The sequence below is a fragment of the Halyomorpha halys genome, unplaced genomic scaffold (assembly GCF_000696795.3).
Source record: "Halyomorpha halys isolate HHAL.00 unplaced genomic scaffold, Hhal_1.1 Scaffold723.1, whole genome shotgun sequence".
NCBI lineage: Eukaryota > Metazoa > Arthropoda > Insecta > Hemiptera > Pentatomidae > Halyomorpha > Halyomorpha halys.
In genome coordinates, this window is record NW_027110197.1 from 215,099 (window position 1) to 242,719 (window position 27,621).

General features: G+C 29.9%; 1 long non-coding RNA gene across 1 annotated transcript in view; it reads left to right on the forward strand.

Annotated features, from left to right (window-relative positions):
- Positions 1-27,621, forward strand: part of LOC106685676 (uncharacterized) — a 53,285-nt gene that overhangs the window by 7,612 nt on the left and 18,052 nt on the right. The window contains exon 2 of the long non-coding RNA XR_001343882.2: positions 25,396-25,507. This is a non-coding gene — a long non-coding RNA (uncharacterized lncRNA). The remainder of the gene's footprint in view (positions 1-25,395; positions 25,508-27,621) is intronic.

Here is a 27,621-nt window from a genome sequence, read left to right on the forward strand (position 1 = left end):
ACTCAGGTCGAAACGTCGGCATAAAATAAATAAATATGGTTTTGTTTATTTATGTTGTTCTTTGCTGACCGCACCCCCCGACAAACTTCTTCAAGTAAAAATTATAATAATGAAATTATCCACTATCTCCTTCAATTAACAAAAGAATTAACCAATGTTGTTATATGCATATATAGAGATTCTGAATGAATATTAGATACATCCAATATTATTTTATGTTAAATTAAAAAAAAATTATCGTTCTATCTATTTGCAAGTTTTGTATTTAATTTATTTTTTATTTTATTTTTTTTTAAATTTAAGATTCTATTAAATTATGAATACATTGATTAGATCCCGTCGCACTAAAAAAATGTAAAATGGCTTTCTAAGCTTTAATTTTCTTCTAAAATTAAAGAGTAAATTCTTTACTCTTCGGGCTATTTTCAATGAAAATAAGGGCTACAACCATAAAAAGTTTATATCACACCAGTGTGGTCTACGCGCTCTCGATTACGTCAGGCGTGTGATGACTTCACTGATCTCATTCTGAAAGCCGGTTTTTAGGTCGTACTATACCGAGCAGAAATAGTTCTGGCCTGCATTGGCTGTTGTATGTTATACTATTCCTGTATTTATGTCTATTACTATTTATTGTGTATATGAAATATGAATTCATTAAATTCAACTTTATAATAGTATGTAGTTGTAATTATGTCGATAATTGATTACAGGAAATTGTAAATGTTTATGGAGTATCCTTCAATAATGCCATAATAAATAAACTAGAAATAAATAAAAGTTATAAAACATTTTTCTATTAAAACATAAGCCAATAAAACGTTTCTGCCGTGTCTTAGTTCTAAATTCACCCCATGTATGCAATCACTAAAATACAAACTATCATAAACTAAATTACCTATTCTGTAGTAAGACAATTTTAAGTCTCCAATAATTTATTTCTAATTGTTAAACTTTTATTATTAAATTTCTTTTTTTTAAAGATACTGCCCTCTCCATGTTATAAAAAAATAATTAAAAATTAGAAACAAAATTTTAATGATTATTATTTAAATACCTAATAATAAAAATTATTTTCCACTATCAGACTTTTCCTTGAACTTCTCTGGAATGTTTCACGGTTCGGTGCCCTGAGGAATGCTTAATCTGATACTTCAATTAGTGACATTTAAAGGGCTTTCCGATTATTTCTGGAATGTTTTTTATAATTGCCGCATTCTCCTCTAGAGACATTCAGGCGCATTGTTTATTGTTGGGGATATATCACGTTTATTTATTTTTTACATGCTATTTTCAAATATTCAAACATACATATATTTATAGAATCGTTAATTTCAAAATGCTTTACAATTAAATTGAAGAACAGTTCTAATGCATTTTTCTGTTATTAATGAGAATTGAAGAAGCATGCTGAATCATAAAATTCAACCTGAATAATTTAACAATTATTTTTTTCATTAATAAAATTTCGTTGTTCCTCCTGCTTTGTTTAGTGGATGCGAATAATTTAAACAATTATTTTATTTTTTTTTTAGTGATTTGACATTGAAATAGTATGGTTTTTGATATTCTTGCAAAAATTGGAACACATTTTTTGGTCAGCAAATCTTTTCTAAATAAAATGAGATTATCATTGTGGTTCATTTAAAAAATAAAGGTTTTTTCAAACATTGAAAATATGTTTGTGTTTTTTTAAATATTAAAATTTATGTAATTCCTTTTCGATCACAATAACTGGTCATTTAGTTTCATGAGTACTTACCGTGTGAGTAAACAATTGAAAGGAACTTTAAATCAGAAGACATTTCCAAATTAAATAGCTGATGGTAATATCTATTGTAAGAATCAATCTGAAAAGATATGTAATTTTGGTGCCAAACATTAAAAAAAACTACTCGGAGAAAACCCACGGATGGCCAATGCAGTAGCTACTTTTTTTGATGAATGTCGGGATTGAGGTTGTTGATGTCAGGTCTTTTGATGTTGGTAGAAGATAATATTTTGAAAATCGGATAGTGGACTGGTATTAGATTCCCTATCTTCGTAAAAAACTACTTAGAGTAATTTATTTGGTACTTTTCATCGTTAATCGATACATTGAGGAGGATAGGGAGGTATGAGAGTGAATAAAAGTACTACATTAACATTAACAAGATCAGAGCCTATAAAACCTATAGGAATGGACAAGTGACTTATTGTGGTGGCCGTTTATAGCCGAGGGAATTGAGGCGAAGGTCTTAACTACCTTGGAACTGGAGCCGGTACGAATTCTGACTTTTATTCGGGGTCGACTTTTATTTTATCGACGGTTCCACTAAATGAAAGCTCGATCATGGTGAGAATAGGGTGATACCCTGTAGATATCCTCCACGTATGTTAGAAATGACCAGGAAAAAGGTCATAGAAAAAAATGAGTGGATTTTTGTCATAATTTTACATTTAAAATATCCCTTTTTTCTATTTTTAGAGATAGATGGAATATTTAAAAGTTTTATTGGGTGAGAGGAAATAATCTTGTGAGGAAATATAAATCAGAGCAAATATATTAGTTAACTGATAAATAGTCCTCTATGTTCATACTAGGTGAGGACGGAAAAATTCCCTGCACTTTTTTTTATTTTATTTATTTATTGATATTTACAACTGTATAAAAAAATACAACCACTAAATTTGATCATAATGACATAATGATATGATACAAGATGTAGAGAAACTATCCAGTAGTAGAACTCTAAAAACAGTTTACAATATAAGGTCACGAGGCCATCTTCTTTTCAGGCGCCTCGGAGGATTGCCAGGAATGGAAGAGGAAGCAAGGTTAGAAACGAGTGGGTTTGGGTGGTTAGGGAGTTTATTATGGAAGGAATAATATCAGGTTCGGGCTAGATCGGTTACATAAGGAACATTTAAGTCTTTATGGATGGTTTTATTAGTAACAAAATAAGGAGCATTGAGGATTTTACGAAGGATTTTTCCCTGCACTTAAATGCAATTTGTTAACTTTGAAAATGTGGGCTATATTTTCAATGAAATGAATAAATTTTAGCTTGTAACAGCTTTATGGAGAGTGGAATGGAGTAATTAACTTTTTTAATGCTAATTATTTCATAGGCATCAAAATAAAAGGTAACGGAGAGGACTCACTTAACACCAGAGTTGGGCAAAAATTAGGCATAGTTGAAATCATTAGCTGAAATTGTTATGGATACGATATTTATATAAAAATAGTTTATTAATAAATAAGAGTCGTTTCGTTGCCAATTTTAGCTATTAATTTCAACTACAGCTAATTTTAATATTTTAAATCTTCTGGCGTTCCCGTGAGCTGCGTGTCAAAGCAAACACCTGAGAGATATCTCTAAAACAAACATGTAGGGACTTTCCTTTTCATCACCAACAAGTATGTGATAATCCAGTTAAGGCTGAGCGAACTAGGTCCTAGAGTTAGTGAGACATTTTTGTCTAATTTAGTCCAATTTACAATAATTACGACTAATTAACTTGAAATACGCTTTGGTAAACTCTTGTGGATTGTTCCTAGAGCTAAATATTTTTCTTCTATACTTATATTTAAAGTGAGGTTTTTTTTATTTGTTTGACCTTAATCAATATTAGGAATTAGCTGAGGACACTAATACATGTCTTTTCCTTGTTTCGAAACCAAATCATCGGTTTCTCAGTTACCCTAGTAAAAGTTGGTTAGCTTTTCTATAATAGTTAACATGTTATTTGAAACTTCATTTCCCAAGTATACAGTTTACGAAAAAATTAAAATAAGGATTTATCATATTTTTAAGGGGAGTTACACAACAACATTTTTTTTTCTTTTTTAAAAATTTCCTCCAAGGTCAGACTAAGAAGTTTTCGGTACTATGTATAAAAGTAACTTATCTGGTAGAAAGTTTAAATTTGTAAAGATGGGTGTGTGAAGGATACACACAGTGTAGATCTCACTATGGGTTATAACAGGTTCCCATAGATAATGACTTTCTTGAAAAATAGGAAAACTTTCTTTTTTAAATGCAATTTATAACATACCCATATAACAACGAAAAATTAAAAACAGATTCTTACTATTTTTGTACTATTTAGTAACTAAACCATGGATGGGGAAGCCGTGCTTGTGAACTAGCCGTTTCAAAAGATGCGGATTGGAAAAAAAAGCATGAAAGACTTGAAAGTTGATAAATTTCAAAAATTTTTGGAATTTTTTCAGCATATTGTTGCCGCATAAATTCGAGAATTGGAATTCCAAAAATTTCCGAATTGTTCAATTGAATATTTTGCGGAGCCCTTAAGACAGCACTGCGGTGCCTCGGAGAGTTGCGGTGCACACTGAGAGTTATAAAAAAATTACACAAAATTATTAGTAATATCTTCATAAATTAGGTAAAAATTGATTTTTTATTTTATTTCGACTAAATTCCTTGACCGAATTTATAATGTTGAGCACTCATCGGAAACATAATTTAAGGTATTAAAACGTTTTACTTTTCAACGTTTTTTTTTCCATAAAAAAACCTTGCTTTAGTCTGCTCCATTTTATTTTATTATTATTTTTTTTTTTTTTTTAGAGATTTAACCTGTTTAATCATATTGTATTTTTTCACTATAAGATTTTTTGATATTTTTCTAGTGTATTTATATACGTGGGTGGAAAAAAACATTCTGTTAGGATTTTTTAAATACTTCCTTATTTCAATAAATATATTTTGAATAACCTTTAATAAAGTTTGAGTAGACATTCATTCAAAAGAAAGAGATTTTCCCTTTCAATAGTTTTCAGTTAATTTAGCTCTCGTATTAGTCGTTCGGTTAAGGACCGGGAAAAAATTAACTCTAGTGCACTGCCAGATGTATAAGGAAGCACTGTTTTATCTAAAAATAAACTTTTATTTTATTTTTTCATATATTTGTCGATTTAAATGTTGCATAAAATAGTGGTATTTATTGAGTACAGTTTAGATAAAAATAAAAAATAAAATAAGATAATAAAAATAAATAGTGAAATATGTGTTTATTTGATTAAAGTTGAAAATAATTGGTAGATTGTAGCTTTTTGTTCCTTTAGAGTTTTTTATATCAACATTTTTGTTCTTATTGGAAAATTATAAATATTTGTTTATTCTTGTTTCTCTTATATATTATCATGTAAGATATTGGACCTACTCCATGCGAAAACTATGTGATTTCAAAGTGAAGTTAACATGTTAATGCTATTTTATTAAGAATATTAAAAGATAAAAATATAAAAACAAAAAATAAAAAAAAAATTCCTCATATAATAAAAAATACCCACTAAACTAAATATTCGTACTAGATAAAAAATAATCCATAAATATAAACTAGGAGAAAAATAAATAAATATAAATGCAATAGAAAATAAATAAATAAAAATACATGAGTAAATATGGGTGTACATAACTTATAAACATAATCAGCTCTCATATACGTAGATATATGTATGGGTGTGTAATAATGAAAATAAGAAATTTAAATTGAGAATAAATAAAATGATACAATTAAACATAAGATTGGAGAAAACATAACTAATTAATTAAACAAGAACTAAATTACATAAATAATAAAAAGTTAATATGTAATAATTGAATAGTTTACTGTTATAAAAATAATGAAAATATAAATTCAGTTAAATATGGTGTTTTTTAATTTCATATTGTCATCTTGGGTTTTCAGACTTAACCAGTGAACATACTACGTCTGATGAATTAGCTTGGAGAATGATATTATAGATGAAGTGCTCTAGCTTTTTTTTACATTATAGATTGTGTAATATATATACACCTTTATCTTTATATATAAATTGGTTTTATATTATAATAATGGAACTTCCTCAAGCCATATCGTGGCGGGCAATGTTAGCGGGACGCTATGAGAAATACTACTTCCGTAGCATCTAATTCACCATGTCGAATACTTAGGACGGGAATATTGAAATGCACTCAGCTCCGCATTGAAAATTCAGCAGGCACCATATTTCCCGCTTTGTTAACATCCCTTCTACTTTACGGGCACATCAAAAGAAGATGGAGCCAACAGGGAAGGGTCTATTGTAATGATACTATCAATGCGACCCCCTCATCGTATGTTAATATCCTCCATACTTCCCCTCCCTAATGTCGTTATTTATCTCCCCTTTGGAAAGGAAAAGGATGTATGCGAGGGGGCGAAATACCGAAGTATTTTGAACTTGCGATTGAATCAAATCAAAACATCATGAAGAATTTGGATTCAATTATTCTTTGAAGTCTGTTTTGCATATTACATGTAGGTTTTGTTTTTAGGTTTTGTGTGATATAAGAAAAAAAATAACTTTTCAGGACTTAATGTCAGCAAATTTAGAGATAACAAATAATGAGATTAGACTCTCTTATTTTGAAATAATATTTTTAGAAAACTATACTTCTAAATAAAAATATCTGTTAACAGCAGGGAGGGCAGTTCCAAAATTTTAATATTTTGGAAGTTAATAAAAAAAAAAGTTTAACATTTTCTGCTCTAGGCACGGAGCAACTTGCATTTTTACTTGCTAATATTACTAATATTACTAATAATAATAAAACTTAAAACATGGAAGCTTATCTCGAAATATGTTCACATGCCGTTAAAAGAATTAAAATCAATATAGTTTGGATTATTTCCATGTATAAATATATATTCCGCAATTACAAGAAAACCATGTAATTTCCAACTTGCATAAAACTGACCAATTTTAACTTGAACTGCATTATAAATACCCTAAGGTTGGATTTATTGTTGAAAATTTATAATTTACAATTAAATATTTTCTCTCTATTGTATTGATGTACTTTTTATAATTTTTTTTTTTTACCTAGTTTAACAATTTGATAATTTTTTTTTTTTAATGTAATGTTGTTTAATAAAATATCCAAATAATTAATCTCCTCTAGATACTATTAAATATTTTTTTTTTTTTGTTGACTCACTAAAATCAGGATCTTTCTAAATATTTAAAATTTTCTATTTATTTATTTGATTTTTACGTAATAAATACATCTTGTAATTGTGATGTTAGTATATTACAATGGCATGATACATACTTGTTGGTTGCATTAGAAGGTTTTAAGATATAATAACAGTAATAGAAGAGGAAGAAGAAAAACAAATCCAAACATGCAATTATTTTTTATGTTTAATGTTCAATCAATGTTTAATCAGTTGTATCAATTGTCAAAACCAATTGTAGTAAGCTGAATCAAATAATACATATATACATATATAATAGGAGTTATTTTTAGCTAGCTACATATAGAACATTAAGGTCTTTTTGTATAATTTATTTGTGGCAATGAGAGATAATGGATGATTTTACGAAAGATTTTGGATTGTAAGAATAAGATAAAGATGAAATTTAAATTGTTTAGTGGAGCCCCAAAACTCAACTGCATATGCTCAGATAGGCATTATTATAGTCTTTTATCAGTATTTTGTAATGGATTAGAAGCTTGGACCGTTTGTCTAATAAGTGTTGTAGTAGTCGGAATCGACATGGAGTTTCATGTCTTTTCAGTTTTGTGTGAGGATTCCAAATTATTTGTTTGTCGAGAAGTTGTTAAGATGGCGGATCTGCACGACTGAGGCTAGAAGAGTATTATGAAAGAATACTGTAGGGCAGTCTGCAGGTTAAATACGAAGGGAAAAGGTGATTTGTTGAGATTACAAAATTGTATATTTAAAACCAAAATTTCTCTGATGCTATCACAGTTCTGGATTCTGGAATTCTGGATCTCAACATCCCCGAAACGTCCAAGATAAAAATAAACAAATTAAGCACTAATGTGTTTTGATTTTTGACCTGAAGGCGAGACAAGAGGATAATAAATTTTAATTAATTAATTTGTTTTAATTTTAATTTGAAATTTTCGTGAATAACGTCTCATTTCACTATTTTGCTCGAGTCTTCTTGATTACAGTTCTCATTTAGGGCCTAATTATCACTAAACAGCTGTTCGTTAATGGTCCATAGTTTATAAATATTCATATGACCTCTAACAATGGAAATATATAATTAAATATTAAAAGTGACGCTCTCGTCCTTCGGGAACAATAGGTTTTCCTACTCGCCTAACGTCAGTTCGCTGTTTGATCTATGGCGAATCCTAGCGATGTAGAATATGGTAATAGCTACATGATATATCGTATGTGTTTTAGATATCATATATCTTACTCAAGATATATGATATTAGGCATTGAATAGTAATTTGCTAGCGTAAATTGTAAAACATATTGAGATTTCGACATTGGTTTAACATGTTAACTGTGACAATGTTTTATTACATTTTTTATATTCAATTTAATTTTCGATTCTACCTACCTTGAAATGTAAAATCAACCTCAAACTTTGATGGTGGTTATTTTTTTTCTTTCTTAGTTACGATTGTTCATTGTTACTGGAAAAAAAAAATAACCATCATCAAAGTTTGAGGTTTGAGGTTAATTTTACATTTCAATGTAGGTAGAATCAAAAATTAAATTAAATAATATAAAAAAAAACCCAAAAAAACAACAACAAAAAAAACGTCCGTCCGCCGTCTGTGGTATCTCCAAAACTACGGAACAGATTACTATGTCATTTGACACCAAAGTCACGAATAACCCTACGATGGTTGTCTACATTTTTTATTTCACTGCAAAATGGTCGCCTATTGGGGCTTTATACCCCCCTCCCTCTAACTCGCCTATTTATGAAGATAAGGTAAAAATATAAAGAGTTTCGTAGTTCTCAAAGCCTTAAAAGAAAAAAAAGGGTATTTTTTATTATTTCTTGAATTGGTGAACCAATATGGTTGCTTATTTTATTACTTAGTACTTTTGGCCCTCAATGTGTGCACCGCATTGGATATCCTGTACAGAATAGCTGAATAAATTCAATTACTCTAACAATTATTATGAATCTTTCCAATGTCATCTCTTTTAGGCAATTAACATTTTAAATACATCCCTTTGGAATACATATTTGAAATACATTCCTAAGAAATGTCAGAAAAAACGGTTATGAAGTTAAAAAACTTCATTTGTTTTTTAAAAATTATATAGTTTGTGACTATTTCCAATTATTGAAATCGGACCATTATTAGTAAATATAAGACGTTTTTAAGAATCCTTGGAAATTATTTTGAGCATTTTTCCATAGAAACTTATCGACTTTTTAATATTTTCTTTTTGGATAATTCGAAAACTGACAGACGTTCGGGACTTTCCAAATGCTTCGTCTGGGAGATAATAACATTACCAACGAATCTAAGAGATGTAGCGACCCAATGAAAATAATTATATAATAAATTACTAATGTATATAGTAAAACTGTATTAGGGGAAATGACTTGTGATGAGTTCATTCATGTTCCTCATTCCTTTGTATTTTAACATCATCTTGTATTAATCAGATATATTTTATTTAAATTTTTGTAGAATCGGTGGTTAAAGGAAATAAAGTAGACCGCATTTGGTCAGGACAGCTTGCCTGACTAAACAAAACTTTGAGGTGTGAGATTTAATATTTGTTATTCATTGCTATTTGAATGGCTTGAGACTTTGTTTTGAAATCTTATAATATAATAATAATTTTATATATATATTTTGTTTTATCGCTCTTATTAATTAATAAATAATTATATTTTTTTAAATAACTCAAAATTAATTTTATAAGTTTTTGCTTTCTGTTCCACTAGCAAGATTCCAGTTCGTTTTGGAACTCATAATTTGCAGTTTTTCATTGATGATTAAATATGTAAGCTGTTCTATCTATAGGTATTCTTTCATTTGAATATTACTTGAACATTATTAAATATAATCTAATGCTAATAATTGCATTTTATTATCTACAAGAATCTGGCGGTCGAGCGTGATTCTGAACAAATCACCTTGCACAACCGTTGGTCTATTAACAGTACTTCCTTACAAAGTACTGCACCCTTAATCATTCGTGGGTTGTAGCGGAACAGATTTTAATTTTAATTACAGTAATACTGTGAGATGCTTATTATACAAACAAATAAACAAATTTAAAAATACATTTAAGATAGGATTTTTTTCCGGCATTATATCCTCTTTTCAGGCTTAAAGCAAATATAATCTCGTTGATATCACAAAAGGATGTTACGCTACATTCTGTCCCTGAAACTAAACTACAAATAAAAAGTTCTGCCAGTTGTATCAATCAATTGCTGCAACTAAATAGTTTCGAACATTAGGAACAAGTGCATCCGCCTAACCTAGTCCTCCCATCTAACGGTTTGTCCTGACTTCCTTTTTCCATAAAGTTTACCATAACATCTTTTTGGGTGCCTTGGGGTCGTCCATTCGCGCTACGTGCCCAGACCACAGTAGTCGCCCTAATCTGATAAAGCAGTAGAGGTGGGCATTCTCATAAAGCCCCGCGAGTTCCCTATTCTTCCTTCTCCAAGAGGATTTATAATTCTTCTTTTGAAGATAAGAAGTCTATTCTCATACGTTCTCGTTTTTGCCCAGGTTTCTGGTCCGTAAGTAAAAACTAACCGGACTGGGTTCATTTACATTAATTGTGCAATGGTCATACACGTCATACCAAGAGTTTTATCAATCGTTTTTTACAAAATGGCAAAAAGTTTAAAATCTATTATGTAAAGTAGCGCTTCCGGTCGATCTGAGCGAGAAAAAAAATCATAAGTTACTTTAAAATCCAAGGCATATACTTTCCTTAAATATGTAATTCCTACAACTTAATTTTTTCATCTTTTATCTTCGTAAAATTTTAATTTAAGATTCATACTTGTTTAACAACTTTTCGTTTTTAAATTGGGCTATCTACGGCTGCTAATTTTGTTCAAACGTTTTTGAAAAAATGTTACAGCAACTTTCGATTTTTTTCTCACGCTAAAATCATATTATCGGAAGTCTGCTTCCGATCTGTTATTTCATCGATTTTACAATAGTTGTCCTTTTATTTAAAAAAAAAAGATTGAATGAACTCGTTTTATACAATACAATTAAGCTGTCTTCATTCGAAAATCGAAAGCTATAATATCCCAGGTTTATAAAAGGGCGTACCCGAGATCAAAACTCATCGTAGGAAATCAAATTTTAACATTTCAGTGCGGAAAAGGCGAATGAAACCAAAATTTTAAGTAAATTATAAATAATTGTCGCTTTGCTTTATTAGTTATTACAATTAGTATTTGCTTTAAAAAAAAATTTTTTTAATTAGATTAATAATAACTTTTCAATTCGAGGGGAGCAGTTAAACATGTAATTTGAGTTTTGTGCTTTAATTTTTTGAGCTTGAATGTTCAAATATACAAAACCAGTTTGGGTTACTTGGTTATTTAAACTCAGTAAACCTTAAAATATGTTATACTTCCTCACTATATATTTTATAATATAGGTGTGTTGAAGTAAAAATATATGTGACCGTAAATGGGCGAGTATGTTGAGCCACAAACTTGGGATTCTTGTGTCAGAAACGGTGCCATCTTAAATCCGGCATAGACAGATTGACTTTTATTTTGTGGCGGACCCTCAGAATAACGCTCGATTTTTCCACTCTTGCTAGAATTATTTTGTAATCTTTAGGATAACACGTTTTTCCTATCCTAAGTTAGAAAACATAAGGACGTTAACCTCCCTCCATAAAAAGAAAAGAATCTGAAAAAGTTAATTGCTTACCATTTTTTAAAAAAGTCGATTAAACTAATTCCTAGTGCTTGTCTGTTGTATTCGCTTCGATGATTGGTAATTTTATGTTCATGTTAGTGGCATTACTTTTTTTAATACTGAAGATGAACCGGCAATCTTTCCCTATTGCTAAGTAAGTGAGATGTTACAAACACATTCAGCCAGTTTTTGTTATAGAGATCATTATATTATCTTAGCTAGTATAAATCTAATGTAAGATAGAACAAAGAGATATATCTATTCATTGATATCCTGGGATATCTATAGATATATTCGTGGGACTAAACCGCCTACGTACGACACTCTTACTTTAAAGAGAGGATATTTGTGTATAAAGAGCCATGGAGACAGACTCAGGACCAGTTGTACAGTCCCCTCTTCTACCAACTGGACCTCACACCCCCTCGCTGACCATCGTCGGGAATTCCTTCCATTCTATGTCCGAAGATGGGATTGCATGGCATCTGTCGGCAGCCAACCTCGAGGTTCCAATACTTTCCTTTTCTTTTCTTCAGGGCACAATGCGAGTTACGATGTGTGACATAAAATAAAATTCCATCTATTTTATTGTATAAGGAAGACCAGGATTTCAGATTGAAAATAGGTAAACCTTTTCCAACAGAATTTCTAACGACGGCGTTCTAGAAATTTTTCGAAAACGAAATTCCTATTCAATGATGTTATTTATATCCCGCATTCTTAACACAAGTATTTTTCTTTATTAATTGGAATACCACTTCGATGTGACTAAAATTCTGAATTATACTAATACGATTCTTAAGCGCATTCGGAACCAATTACTCCTAAAATATATTAAACATTCAATTTTTTAAATTTATAAACACAATTAAATAAGACTTAAAAAAATATAAAAAACAAACTTAGTTCTAGTTTAGTATTATTTATGTTGCTTACCGCAACTGTTATCGTATAAGACAAATAATAGAATTTATGGGATCTATATTATTGATACAGTTTTGAAAAAAAAATATAATCCAGATGTAAGCAGTCTGTGGTATTTTGTTGAATTTTCTTTATTGCACGTTGCTTCTGATTTTAAACGTGAAGTGATAGAAATATAAAACATAATTTAACATATAAATCAAGATAAATGGTTGAAATGAAATATTTATAAAAATAAAATTTAGTTTTTATTTAAACAAATACATAGAAATGAAAAATGATAGTCATTTTAATTTCCATTTTTTTTGCATTATTGGTCATTATACTTTTTATTAATTAATTGAAATTTACAACTGAAAAAAAAAATTACAAACAGTAAATGTGATAAATGTTTCAGAACACATGATAATTTTGGGATGGAACCACCCATTTCTAGTACCTCAGTTATTGCTTTAAATTAGAAGATACCGTGGCCTTCACTTCAGGATTGTCAGGGATTATTAAGGATGAGAGATAAAAAAACTAATGGGTTAGGATGGTGGGTAAGGATTCCGAAATGAAAGGAGGTATATCTAGTTCCAGCCGACTCTGCAACGAATGGGATGGAATGGTCTTTATAGATGAGTTTATTTGTGACGTAATTAAGAGCATAAAGGAGTTTGGATTGTAAGGATTGGATACGGGAGAAATTTGATGGTTTGGTGAAGCCCCAAAGTTCAATTCCGTGTATCCAAATAGGTCTGCTTACCATAGAGTCTTGGGGTGTTTTAGAAATCGGAATCTGCGAGCAGTTTTTGTCGTAAAGGGATCAGTCTAGTATAGGGATTCCAAGTAATTCTCTTGTCAAGATAGAATCGAGCGAAGTAATTAGTGAACGGCCATTATACTTAATATCCCTTCATTGCATGTTATTTCCCTCATTTCAAATAAGAATAATGAAGGAAAAAACAATAAAAATGAAGTAGAACATAAAAACAATATTTCCTCTCGTTTATGATAAATGTCCTTTAAAATATTTTTCATTATTTTGAAAATATCTGATATAACCACTTATTCTTACTAAAATGATTAAGTCTATTCAACAATTCTCTAGGATTGGTTTGCGGGGATGGAGTTGATTCTGATTGGTTCGCCTGTTTTTGGCGGTTGGCCAATCCGTTTCGGCCGCCAGATTTAATGTCACCCTCTTTATGCTATATTTATTGTTTTCTTCTTCTTTTTTTTTGTCTCGAAAATCTTACTTGGGAAAATTGAAAATAATTCTTCATAGGGTTAGTTTTTTTTTTTTTTTACTGTAAAGGATTGAGTTGTAGAATTTATGTTGTTGATTTTTTGTTCTCTATTGTAGAGAAACAGAATTTATTAATGGATGTACTAACAATATTATCTTGACAAGGGAATTTATTTTTATCACTTTTTGTTTAAACAACTGAATAAATAATAAATACAAATATATTTCACATTAATTGTTTTCAATATTATTATCTCTCTTATAACCTCAATTTTAATTCATCAGTATCAAATTATTTATAAAATTTCAAGTTCATTTCGATTAATTATATGTTTATCTAATATGGTTATAAATGTTAAAAGCGATTAAAAAATAAAATTTAAATGAATCCAATTAAACAAGATCGCATATCAAAGACGTCTAGACTGTACGCCTGCTTTAGAATTCAAGCTATGCATGCAAATTTACTTATTACTGGAATTCTCGTGTTGCAACATTGCTCATAGTCAGAGTTGCATTCTTGTCTCGCTCTTTTAAACAACACAAAGGCTCAATTCAAAATTAAATTAATAATTTTTAATAAAATTTTAACCGCTATTGTTCAAATATCTATCCGAATCATTTCTGAAGAGTTATCCTATTTTCATACTTAGGGACCAGTCCATGTATATATTTGATTATTAATTGTCTAAAAATTTAATTAATAAAAAAATAATTATTTTCGTGTTTAAAGTCAATTTTCATTAAAAAATCACACATTTCCTAAACAGAAAACATTAGGGCTACACTAAAACCATCAAATTCCTCTCCAGTCCAATCTTAACAATCAAAAATCCTCAATGCTGCTTACTTTATCACAAATAGAATCACCCATAAAACCTTGCTGTACCTTATAGAATCTATCAAGCCCGAACCTACTAGTTTCTAATCTTATATCCTCTTACATACCTGATCCTCCGAAGCAACTGAAATGAAGATTGTCTCGAGACCTTCAAATGTAGCAATGTTATTGCTACCAATGAGTAGTTTCTTCAAAAATCTTCCATGTCACTATTTACTTCTTATATTTTTAGTTTAATTAGAGCTGTAAATTTTTTTAAAAAAATTATTATATATACGATTATAATGAAGTTATTTTTAATTTGATTGATTTTACTATTATTGGTTTTTTTATCGTAACAAATTAATATTTAACATACAAAATAATTGCATGTTTGGATTTGTTCATGGTATATTTTAACATATTTTGTTGTATATTTTATGGCATATTATTAGAATTTTTACTGCATTAAATATGTGTTGATAATGACGAAACTATCATGCCAAAAACCGATATGATTGGTCTTGTCCATTCGAGAGATGACAAACCAGAATTATTTATGAAGCAATATGGAGTAAGAAATAGGATTGGTTGTAATTCTAACTGCAACGTTATTTGTGGTCTGCGTTTATTAGATGTGTTCTTGATGAAACGTCATTCGCCTTGAAGAACTTCGATTACGCCAGGAATTTAATTAAATAGAAGTTTAATGTATATTTTATATTGCAGAGATAGTTTTATATTAATGGAAATGTCAAAAATGTCTTGTTTAGACACTGGAATGTATGTGTGCAAAAGGCTAATATTGTAGAAAATTTTGGAGTTTATACCAAAAAATATTCTAGCTTTGTATTGATCAGTGAGTGATTTTAGAATTAGTCTTAAAATAAGCTGACTTATAAAATAAAATACAATTGAAGAATATTGACTCGAAGCAGTAGTCTCTAAATTGGGTGCCGCAAGTAACGAAAAAATGGAATATCCAGTGCATTCCAGTGTGTACACAGTGTTACACAAAAACACAGATTTATGAAAAATAATTCATCGTCTAATTTATTGAAATAAATGACATCCTGAAAAATGGAGAAAAAGAAATTAAAGTTATGTTTCTATACTGAAAATTTGCGCAACAAATACATAAAATTGAGGCAATTTATTATAATAATTTGCTTTTAAATTGTTAAATAGAGACGAATATGGTGCTGGAAACCGAAAACTGCTCTCTCAATTTGTTAATAAAAAAATATTATATGATCTCTGTCTGTCTCAGTTAATTAATCTAAATAATACGTTAAAAAAAAGGTTTTTTTTTAGTTATTTTACAGAAAAAGGTCTTACAATTTTATTATTCAATTTTCATCAGAACATCTATATAGGTTTCTTGTTTGAACAAAATACTTTTATTTACTTTTTTTACGTACTCACTCTAAATAGAATAAATAAATACAATATTTAGTTTTATAAATCTCAAACTAATATATAAATTTACAGCAAGTGTCTATAAGTATCTATCTTTTTTTTTTTGCTTGTGTGTATTACTTAATTGTTGTTATACTATACAATTTTCGATAAGAAGTCATGAAAGAAACAAGAAAGACACTTGAGATATAGTGTAGGAAGCAGATAGTAGTTATCTCTCTCAACGCCTTCACATGTCATTCGAGTTCTCAGTTGTTCTTGCAGAGCCGTCCGGCCGTCTGAAATACTTATCTCAGTGAGATAATTTTTGTAATTTATTGTTAATATGCAGTATTGATTTATAATATCTTCTTTAATTTTTTTTTGTTTTCACCATTATGTTTTCTCAAGAAATTTCTTAATTCCATAAAAAAAAAAAATCCTAGTCTGCGAATCAAAATGAATAATTATATTTTCCAAAATACTAACTATATTTTATGGCTTTTAGAGAGACTACTATTATTGTTCATAGTTAATCAGTTTTTTTACTGCAAAATCATCACTTTATTACTGATATTTAGATTTAAATTTTAACATTAAATAAAGTACTTACAATATTATCTAAAGATTTTGGGTTTGGATTTATTCCATGATTTTATTGAATCCAAGAGTTACTCCATATTAAGGTAGAATGTATATTCATGAGGTAGATGATGTGGTCCATTGTAAAATGAGGAGTTTAGTACGTTTACTGTAGAACGCAATTAACGTATTTTTTTTTCTATTAAAAATTGTCGGCCTTTTATGAAATCATTAATAAAAAAAATGATGGATAAAACCTTAATAGTATCATTTATTTAAAAACAAAATAATGTATAAAAAAAAACATCGAAGACGCATATAAAGGTACAAAAAAAAATACAATTATTTATTTTAGTTACAACTATCTATTAGGTAAATATTTCTTAATCGTATTTTATTTTAAAAGTCGACTAATTTTAATTTCTTTTTTTTTTTTTTCATTGGCGCGAAAGACCGTGGAGGCCCAAAGCCTCGCGCGATGTACTTAAGTAATACATCGCGCGTTTCCTGACGTGGTTTTCATAGTGTGGGTCCGTCACTCCCACGCCTATTTTTGTGAGTGCCACCCATTGGCTGACGGGCCTCACAAATGCACTAATTTTAATATTTTATATAATTTGCCTCACACATTCTATTTTTCGAAATAATTTTTAATGGTCTATTTCTTATAATATTCGGTAAATATAATTCAGATTATATCATTGCTAACTTTCTTGAAGATGAAAGGTTGTAGGGCTTAGTAACTAACGGGTCCCTAAAATGTTAATTAATCATGGACCGAAGCGAAACGTTCCAGGGATTAACAGCAGCGTAGGTGGGAGGATTGCACCAAGACTGATTTGCTAAATTTGTGTTTTGACTATGTTACAAGACGGATGTATGTAGACGGCGATAGGTGGTATTGGAGTCGAACCTATGGGTTCGGTAAACCTTCACTATCTATTTATTATATTTAAAATTATACACAGAGCTTATTCATCCGCTACCATTTTACCATTTGTATTTCTTGTGATCAAAATCATACCATTTTGTTATAGATATACAAGATATTGTTGACACCTCTATTTTTCCGATTTTGGGAATTTTGAACTGATCTTAGTTAGATCTTAGTTAAGATAAATGAAATTTCTTTCGGTTATGAGGTCGAATTTTTCCATTAGTTTTTAACACAGCTGTGAAACTTCTAATGTAAGTATACATTTCCAATGATGAATTCTCATAGGAAATCGGATAAAAAAAAAATTTGTATTGATGAATCCTGCGATGCGTCCTGAAGGCGTCTAGACGTTTTTTGTGACTATTCGCGTACAAGAAGTATGGAAAATTTGACAAATGCAAAGAACTAATACATTTTAGAATTCAATTTCTTATAAGAACCATTCGTTATAATTGAGGCGTTTATGCCTTCATCGTGATAGGCAGTTGAATCTCCTCAGCTGGCTGCCTGCTGCCTGTGCTTTACACTCAATCTTTTCTTTAAGTATATTTAAATTTCTTGTTTGAATTAACTTGTATAAAAGGATAATTTTTCCTCGAAAATTATTGTCTCTCATCAAACTAATTTTTCATCGAGTTAACAACTAATTAATAATAATTCCGACTAGTATGATCGCAAATTCGCTAACAAGAAAGAGGATCATATACATAGGATTGGGTGCTATTGGCAACCATGATCTCCCGACGGCAGATTTGTGAAGGGGCCCTCTAATAGTCCCCCCAGCCATAAATTTCTCGGGGCCATTATAGTCAGTGCTGCCAACCGTTACCTGCGCACCCTCCACCCCTGGGTTCTTACATCACAGCCGGCATTATCCAATATTTCTCAGACTCGAACACTCTTCGGCCACTTAGTTTCAGGCATCCTCTTTGCTCTTCTTTAACTTGTTACAACTTCTATACCAGCTTTATAATGGCCTAAAAAATATATAGCTCATAAAGTTTCTAGCCCGTATTTTCTCATTTCTTATGATCATAAAGTTAATTGATATTGTCTGACGTTGAGAGTTAACTAATAATAATAGCCATAAAATTTATTATGGTACTTCTTACACATAACTTAGTATTTTGTATTCATAGTTAATTGTTGAAAAAAACATTATTACCAATTAAATAGATTCTAGTAGTTAACAATTAAGAATACAAGTTTTTACAAGTAGTATCCTCGGGTATGTAAGAGAAATTTGTAGCGCTAATAAAACTTTATTGTTATGACTTATCTACCTAAATAAAACAATGATCAGATTAAATTCTGGAAACAATAACAACTGATTTCAGTTAAAATTCATAATATCCAAACATTTACTAACAAGTAGCATAACTTTGGAGCAGTCCGCAGTAGTGCTCCAATAGAGAAAGTAAGCCCTGACTAGGGTGGTACTATATTTGGAATACGTTCAACATATAATAATACTTTTTTATTTATTTACATGATTGATTTACATGTCTGTGTAGATATTTATTAACAATGCTACATAAATGGAGGTGAATGCTCATAATTTCTTTATGTCCTCGTGTTTTTTGGGGATTTCTTTGTTTTAAAAATCTCTACAGTCTCTCCTAATTGAATTACATGGGCTGAGAATATATATATATATTATAAATTAGGAAGTTTTTTTTTTTTGCAGACTTTAAGGTTTTGCCCATATCCATAGTTCCTTCCAATAGAATTTTAGGTTTCAAATATTTTATATGTATTTGTTCAGATTATTGTTTTGGGTCAAAACCTTTTACGTTTCAGATTTTGTTCGGGAACTACTAAGAAATTTTTCAAACCGGTTGAGTGATGAATCAGTAAGCCTTGTGACCATTATTGTGTAGCTTCAAAAAAAAATTTGCGACGCAGTTTACAAAACGGATTTGTAATTGAAAAAATTTTTTTCAGAGTAATATTTGTTTCCTCTTTAATTAGTTATTAAAATGACAAATTTTCATGAGCTAATGTCGATGAATGTTTTGGTGAAGATATGAGAAAATATGATAGTATTGAAGATGAATTTTAAGAAGTAGTTCATTAAATAATATAAACAAGAATCAATAATAAATAAATGAAAATTGGAAGGGAAAATTAGAATACATTTGACTCATAATTGACAAAACCTATCTAATACAAATGATGAAAGATTCCCTGTGAACCTAGATAATGGTTTCCACCATTGTTTGGAATTTTTTTTTTTTTTTTTTTTTCCTTACCTCCTAAAAAAATTTTTATTTATTTAATACATTTACACAATTGTTTGGAACTGATTCTTTTGAACATTTGTAGTAACTGAGAGGAATGGTCCTTCTGCGAACCAAAGCTCTTATATTGAAAATCGCCTTTCGCTTATTTCCACTTTCATGTGCGGAAGGAATACTTATATAATATTTAGATTTCTTCTTTCTCTTCTTGTTTCTTGTCCCCTTGATCAGGATCTCAACATGTTATTATAGGATCTGCAACATAACTTCTTTTTGAATTATACAGGATGACTCAATATTTATATAGGAGAATTCTGCAGTACCGGTATACATTACGTGGACGATACTCGTCGCCTCAGACAGAGGACAGACGCCGAGCCCAGACTACCGGACATGAGCGTTATCCTGTATATTTAGATGGCCGTGGAGCAGGAAGCTGTAATCAGGCGGTAATTGCCTGTGTGGGGAGTGTGCCTCCTAGATAGGACATAACCACCGCCGTAATGGCCGCTCTTAGCTAACAACCCCTGAGTTACTGCTTGGTGCTAATTGCAAAGCCCACCGAGTTATGATCCTGCTACAATTGCATTAAATAATTAATGCTAAGAAATTATTTGTCGGTTGGAGGTGCATTTGCATGAATTGTAGTGGTATAAATGACAACTTATAAATATTCTGCATTGCATCAGTGTTTTCGATGTTGGCTTTTTTTTTTTTTTTTTTTGCGTGTGTGCCTTTTTCGTAATCTATTGTTCTAATTCAAATTAGAAGTAAAAGAAAGTAAAAAAATAAGGAAAACATTTTTTTTTAACTTATTGAAAATAATACAACGTGACAATAAGATAATACTCAAGGGTAGTAACCATTCATGCATTATGCAATTAATAAAAATATAGAGAAAAATATATATAAAACAACATTTGACAACTAAGTTACTCTATTCAGAAATTGTATGAAAAAAAAAGTTTAAATTGTATAACATGACATTTTTTTTTTTATTGTACGACTAATTTGTTCTACAAAAAAAAAAGGTATTACAAACTTGACTCACATTAATTAAACATTGACTTAATTACAATCATTACATAATTGAACGTAGAGAAATTATAAAAATGTTTCAAAATGAGCAAAAAAGATGTGGAATCGCCTCAAAATATAAAGATTTTTACACTGTCACAGATGTTTATACAATACCTGTAAACCATACAAAAAATATATACAGAAACACTTTAAATCCTTAATAAATAACATATTTAAAAAAAATATTTGAGCCTTATTTAATTATTATTATTACTGGCACGACAGACCGTGGAGGTCCAAGGTTTCGCACGATTTACTTAGGAAATACATCGCTTGTTTCATGACGTGGTTTTCGTTTTTGTTGTTGGTTCGTCACTCCCACGCCTATTTTTGTTAGTGCCACCCATTGGCTAACGGGCCTAACAAATGTTATTGAGTATTATATAATTATATGCTTGAAATAATCCCAGATAGGGCCAGGAACTTGAACTCACAACCTTTGGGTTGGCAGATAGACGCGTTACCACGCTGCTACCGTCATCTGGGGGAGGCGGCCTTATTTTAGTAATGTATATATGTGCAGGTTCATTTCAAATAACCTATACAGTTTTTGTAATTTTGGATTATTTTTTTCGGATACAGATAAAAAATCAGATATTAATACATAGTCATATCGGACACTTGTTTGATCTGACGCGTTCTGGAGGCTAGAATCGCCTAAGACCGTTTTTTTCTTTCTGTTTTTGACGATTTACTAATTATCGTTAGTTTTTGATCGTCGAAAAGACCTAAAGAACAATATAATTTCAATATTCAATTTTCGTCAAATAGTTGCTTTGACTCCTATAATTAATTCTTCTTGCCCTCGTTAACCGTTTGAGCAAATTGAAATTATGATGGATTCTTGTAGGAAATTGTATTCTGAAGCGATTTTTTTTCTTCGGGTTTATTCAATTTCCTGCACCGTGAAAATACGTAAAATTGTTTTTGACAATGTACGCCTTCACGACGCTTCGGATCAAAAAAGTTCCTGATATGCATACGTCATAAAATTTGGCTTACTATCAGAAACCGTGAAAAAACTCCAACCCATTGAAAATTCCAGAGTTAGGTGAGCTGGAGAAGAAATGGAGAAAAGAAAACTTAAAAAATAAACAACTCTCTTAATGGATTCAAATACGCTTTTATGTCCAAGTGAAAAATGAAAAAATGTTAATGTAAGAGGGGGTAAACATTTTTAGTGAGACACCTTGCACATATAAAAATTGATAATTTTTTTTTTGTAATTGATGATTAAAAATTACCTTGGCAACCTTAAATTATTATTTATCAATTATAAAATCATATTGAAATTCAGATAGTAAATGGATACTCAAGATACAGTATAACATCATTAAGTATCTTTAGCTTCCTACATGAGTCAGTGACCCCGCAATCTCATTATCAATGCTACTGCACATGATAATAGTGTTGCAAAAAGTACGTCTTGGCATGAAGGCTAATGTAAAACATCTTATCCTATTCGCTTCTAATAAAAATATTGCAGCACTAGAAAATTATGAAGATTGAGAAAATGTTGTTTTTACTAAAAGTGGCGCCCATTCCTATGGGATATTACGTTTTATAGGGAACTTTGTCCTGGTAAATCAAAATACTTAACACGAGTTTTACTCGCTTCGTGGAACAATGTTATTTAAAGTCACTATAGCTAGACAGTAACAACAAGCTGAGTTTGCAATATAACTGGGTAGCACAGATTAGAAAACTATTAGAGAGCTTCCAATTTGACCCGATTCTATTTAATGATCCAGTAAGTATCAGAATTAGAATGCGGGAGATCTTGGATAGATATAGGGAATATGTCAAACATAGACATCTTGTTATTACTAGATTCGACATATAACCAGTTGTACGGTAGGGTCTTCATTAAAATGGACGCTCCTCAAAGCTATCCAACGACGACTCCCCGGTAAATATGCAATTACTATAAGTGTTGGTTCACACAAACATAATTTGGACCTACAGAAGCTTTATCCAGCTTGTGATGGAACGGCACTGGAGGATTGTTTCCATTTTTTGACAATCTGTACCTAGTATCGTGAGAACCGAATCCGATACATGCCGAAACTAAGAAATATTGACCAAAATCAGTTGTATGAATTTCTGTCTGTATCCTCACGATCGGATCTTAAACTTATTTTTATATATGTAACCCAAAACCTATTGGTTAGAGCTGGATACCTATCTTCACAATAGGATGTATAGTTTTTTTTAAATGTTTTTGTTTCATTGTTTTATTCTGACCAATGTAGATAGCCCACCTTGGGTATATTGTTTGTTACTAGTTTATATAAATGATCTTAAACTGGCCATTTTTGTAAAATTACTACAATTGATTATATATTTTATGTATTTTATAGGCTAACTCTTATTTGTACAAGGTTTTTAAATAAAAATAAATTCCTGGTTTAAGCCATTTTTTTTTGTTACTTGACAACTTTATTCTATAAGATTTTAATGAATATCAATTGGTAAATAAATAATAACTGCGAATGCCAGCCCGCTGTACATGTTTATAGTCGGATTAAGTGGCCATAATTCATGCAGGAACATGCTCATGACATGCGGCCTAGTTCTACTACTATTGTTAGGAATGGTGATGAATCATGATTCTCTCATTCACATAAATTCATGACATATTGTCCTTGAATTATAGATTGTTTTTTATGAACTTTTATTGAATGAATTCCCATTGATGGTTGTGTTTTTACTTGATTTATTATGAATATCAAAAAACCATAATTTTGCAGATAACTAAACAATAGTTATGTTTTATATAATTCAATTTCTCGAGACTGATATTTATTGTTCAAATAAACTAATTGGAACCCGTGTTATATGATTTAAGGTTTATATGATAGTTGATAGTGTTAAGTTCATCTAAAATTATAAGTTTTAAAAATTAATGAAATTGTGGCAAAATAGGGTGATTTGACTTTTAATTAATAACCTGGACAGAATAGCCTGCACAACGTTTTTTAATAATTGGATGTGTGGTGTAAATTTTTATTTAAGATTTTTCATGAGGATGGCCAAATTTGTCGAAACGTTGGACTGTTGATGATATGATAAAGAGTGTTGAGACTTAACATGGGTACCAATTGATTTATTTAAACAATAATTATATTGTTTATATAAGTTTTTGAAATTTAAAATTTCAATTTTTTTTGAGTATTAGAGGAAATATAAGGAGAAATTGAGTGTTGGAGAAACTAATTCCCAAACAGACGGTGTTTCGGTGGTATTTTTATGACGATGCGTTTTTTTTTTTTTTTTTTCGAGAAAAATGCTTTATTTAGCCATGCTGCCCAAATACATTGGATTGCCACAATACAGCACACCAATCAATGATCGGACATATATTCACATGATATAATAACAATTTTTTTGTACTAAAAAAATATAAACGCGCACATTTAGTTTATTTTCCCACAAACTTAATTTTTTTTTTATCAAAAATCATTAAAAATTCTCAAGCGCTGCTGAAAATAATAGTATAAAAAGCGAAAAACAACATTTTAGCTAATTTTTTAAATATTGCTCACACCTTTAAAGCAGTCTACCGCACCATAAGAATTAATTAACCAATTTAAAGTGACATACATTTTCGCCCTCATAGATCTTTTCAATAGTTTCCTAGTTGCAGTTTTTCAAAAACTAAAATTTGTCCAAATAATGATATATCAATATTTTTTTATTTATTTTAGCAAATATGATGTAAAATGAAAGGATTTAAAATAATTTATGGTCCATTTTCCAAGCTACAATTTTGAGTGCTAATAAACCTCTATAGGCCTGAGAGACTTTAAGGTATTAACCATAATAAATTCAAAAGGTTTAATTTGATTTCTGTTATTTAAAACAAAAAATATTGATTTTTGAACTATTAAAAATACAAAGTCTACTAACAGTGTAATCAAAGGTAGATAAATGTACGATGATGTAGTTCCTAATAATTATATTCGTTCGTATCAGTATCTGTATTGTATTAAAAATTAAACTTAAAAAGCTCAGTGAGGAATCAAATTAATTAAATTCGCGAATAATCGGCGAAAATGTTTGGTTTTTCATTTTTTCGGGGTCAATTATGTTATTTATTAATTAAATATTTTTGAGCATTAAATTTTTGGTGATTTGATACCAACCATAGTTTTAAAAAATGTTTATGGATGAATAGTTCGTGTTATAAGGGAAAATGTTGGAAAGTGTTTTAGTGTAATTGCTTAATTCTGGGATTATTTCACAACTCGTCTGGTCTAAATTACATTAACATTATAATGTTTTATTTATCAATTTACTGCTTGGATAAGAAAGTGGTTTTTTGGTTCTCTGCACTCAAAGTATGCCAAAGATCTATATCACATGCATGGATTATAATGATATGTGTTGTAAAATCATGAATGACTGATTTTTTGACGCTGGCCTCTGACTAATTATTGTTATTTTATTTTCAATGCCATTAACAGTTAATTTATTACTAATTATTCAAGATGATATCACTCCTGTTTTAGACGCAGGTGATGTTTATTACTCAAGACAGCTGTTCGCCAGGTGCCAGGACTCACTGCTACGCTTCTCAACCCTGAAATGTTTTAAATTTTTTACTGAAGGCTTTTTTATCAGGTATTTTTAACTATTATTTATTATTGAGCGTAGTATTAGGGTATATGTAACACTGGTTATAAAGTATATGACAACCATAACCACTGAGTCTAATGGACCAATCCATGGCCACCATTGTTGCTCTATTTAATAAAAATTTCTAATATAAATTTGATATTAACAATAATATAAAATATTAATAAATTGAATAAAATTCTCTCAGGTTAAAGTTTATGGAAAATTTTAACCTTAAACATCTATATTTTTGAAAAATTTATTCAACTATTGTTAGACAGAATGAACTATCAGATAATACTTTTACTTGGTTATAATAATTTAGATGTTCAACATTGAATTATTTAATATATATAATATTTATTGAAAGTTTAATAATTGCCCAATCTTTATGTCTAATTACATACAATTATCACTAACTAACTTTTAAACTTTTTAAGATTTTCTAAATCTGTCTTCATAATCTGCAGTTGTTTTGAACTTATTTAATTTTCTTTTACTAATTAAAAAAAAAAGATTGTCTTGATTTTTTAGATATTATTGTTGTAATGCTCCATAATTGAAGATTCTAAACTCTCCATTTAGTCACATGCTTAAGACTAAACTACAGACGAAAAAAAAAAGTTTTTTTTTTAAGCTGGGCACAAGTCCAAAATGCCTAAACAAGTTCAGTTCAAGAGAGCAATAGTAAATTTCTAATACAATGTGAATACCAATAAAAGTTGGTTTTATTTACACTTTAACAAAAAAATTGTTCTTTCATCTTAGATTATCGACAGTAATTAACAATAAAATATTTTACAATAGTTTATTTAATCTGAAATTAAGATTTTTGAAATTTTATTTGTATAAATTTTGTATTCATATTCTCTCTCAATTATTACATAAAGACAGCCCTAAATCAATTTTTTGATTTTGTGTAATATTCATCCCTCACTAAATTATCCTGATCACTAAACATACATAAATAAAATACGATAGGTAAAAGTAAATTTTCTAACTAAATATATTGTAATAATAAAACGAAATAAAATAAAAATACTAATCACATAGTCACATCCATGCTCTAGTTGATAATTTAATAGTTGATAATTCAAATAAGAGAAAGCAAAAATGATTTAAATAAAATATTTTTTATCTTAAAAAAAAAATCCACATCCAATTAACAACCCAGTTTACATTTTTTATAGATCGGAAAAATTGGTACTTAAGGATTGGAGGATTTTTTGTCATTATATTTATTATGTCGTCTTGTCACTTCGCTGGCCTATTCTCTGTTCTCTCTCGTTCTTTTTTGCTTGACAATAATAATCCAAAATCATACACATATTGATACAAAAACATTCCGTCTCTCTGCATCCTTTTGGGCTAAAACAAACCGCGAGGTGTGCGAAGCAGGCACAGGTGGTGCTGCCGACAGCAAGGGCGGGGGAGAGAGGCGGTCCCGCCCTGTGACGTCACCAGATCGATCCAGCTAGTTTCCCGCCCCCGCCAAGCCGCTGTTTGTTTACACCTTCTCACCTTCACCCTGCCAGGGGTCATCTCTCCAGGATCCTACTCTGAAAGGCCTTTATGGGACGGTTCCAGCCTCTCAGGTGACCGTATTCATCTAATCTGGAATATTACTTATATATACTTATGTACTTGAACTTTACTTATGAACGCTAGTTTTGAATCCATGACTGTCGGACTTTATTTAATTAATGATCGTTTAGATGATGAATAATACTTAAATAAGTGAATTGAGGGATCTATAGTTGTTGTTGTTGTCTGGGGCTTTAGGGCGTAAAACCCTGAGGTCATCAACGCCCATGTTTCGCACTTTATAATTCTGTTTAATTTATATTTATAATTCTATTTCACTTTATTTTTCTCTTTAAATAATTTCGAAAATAAATTTAAATAATTACGTCTTTTGGTATTTTTTATTACGTACAGATTTTCTGGTTTAAATCTAAGGGATCTATAGTTTCAGATAGTTGGGAATTGAAAACTCTCAGTTAAATACCTTTCATGTCATTCTGCTTCTTCAATCAATTCAGCTTCTTCTGGACTATAGTCAGCCAGTGTAGAGTCAAGAAACTGTATTTCAATGCAAAAAATAAAAATCTATAAGACTC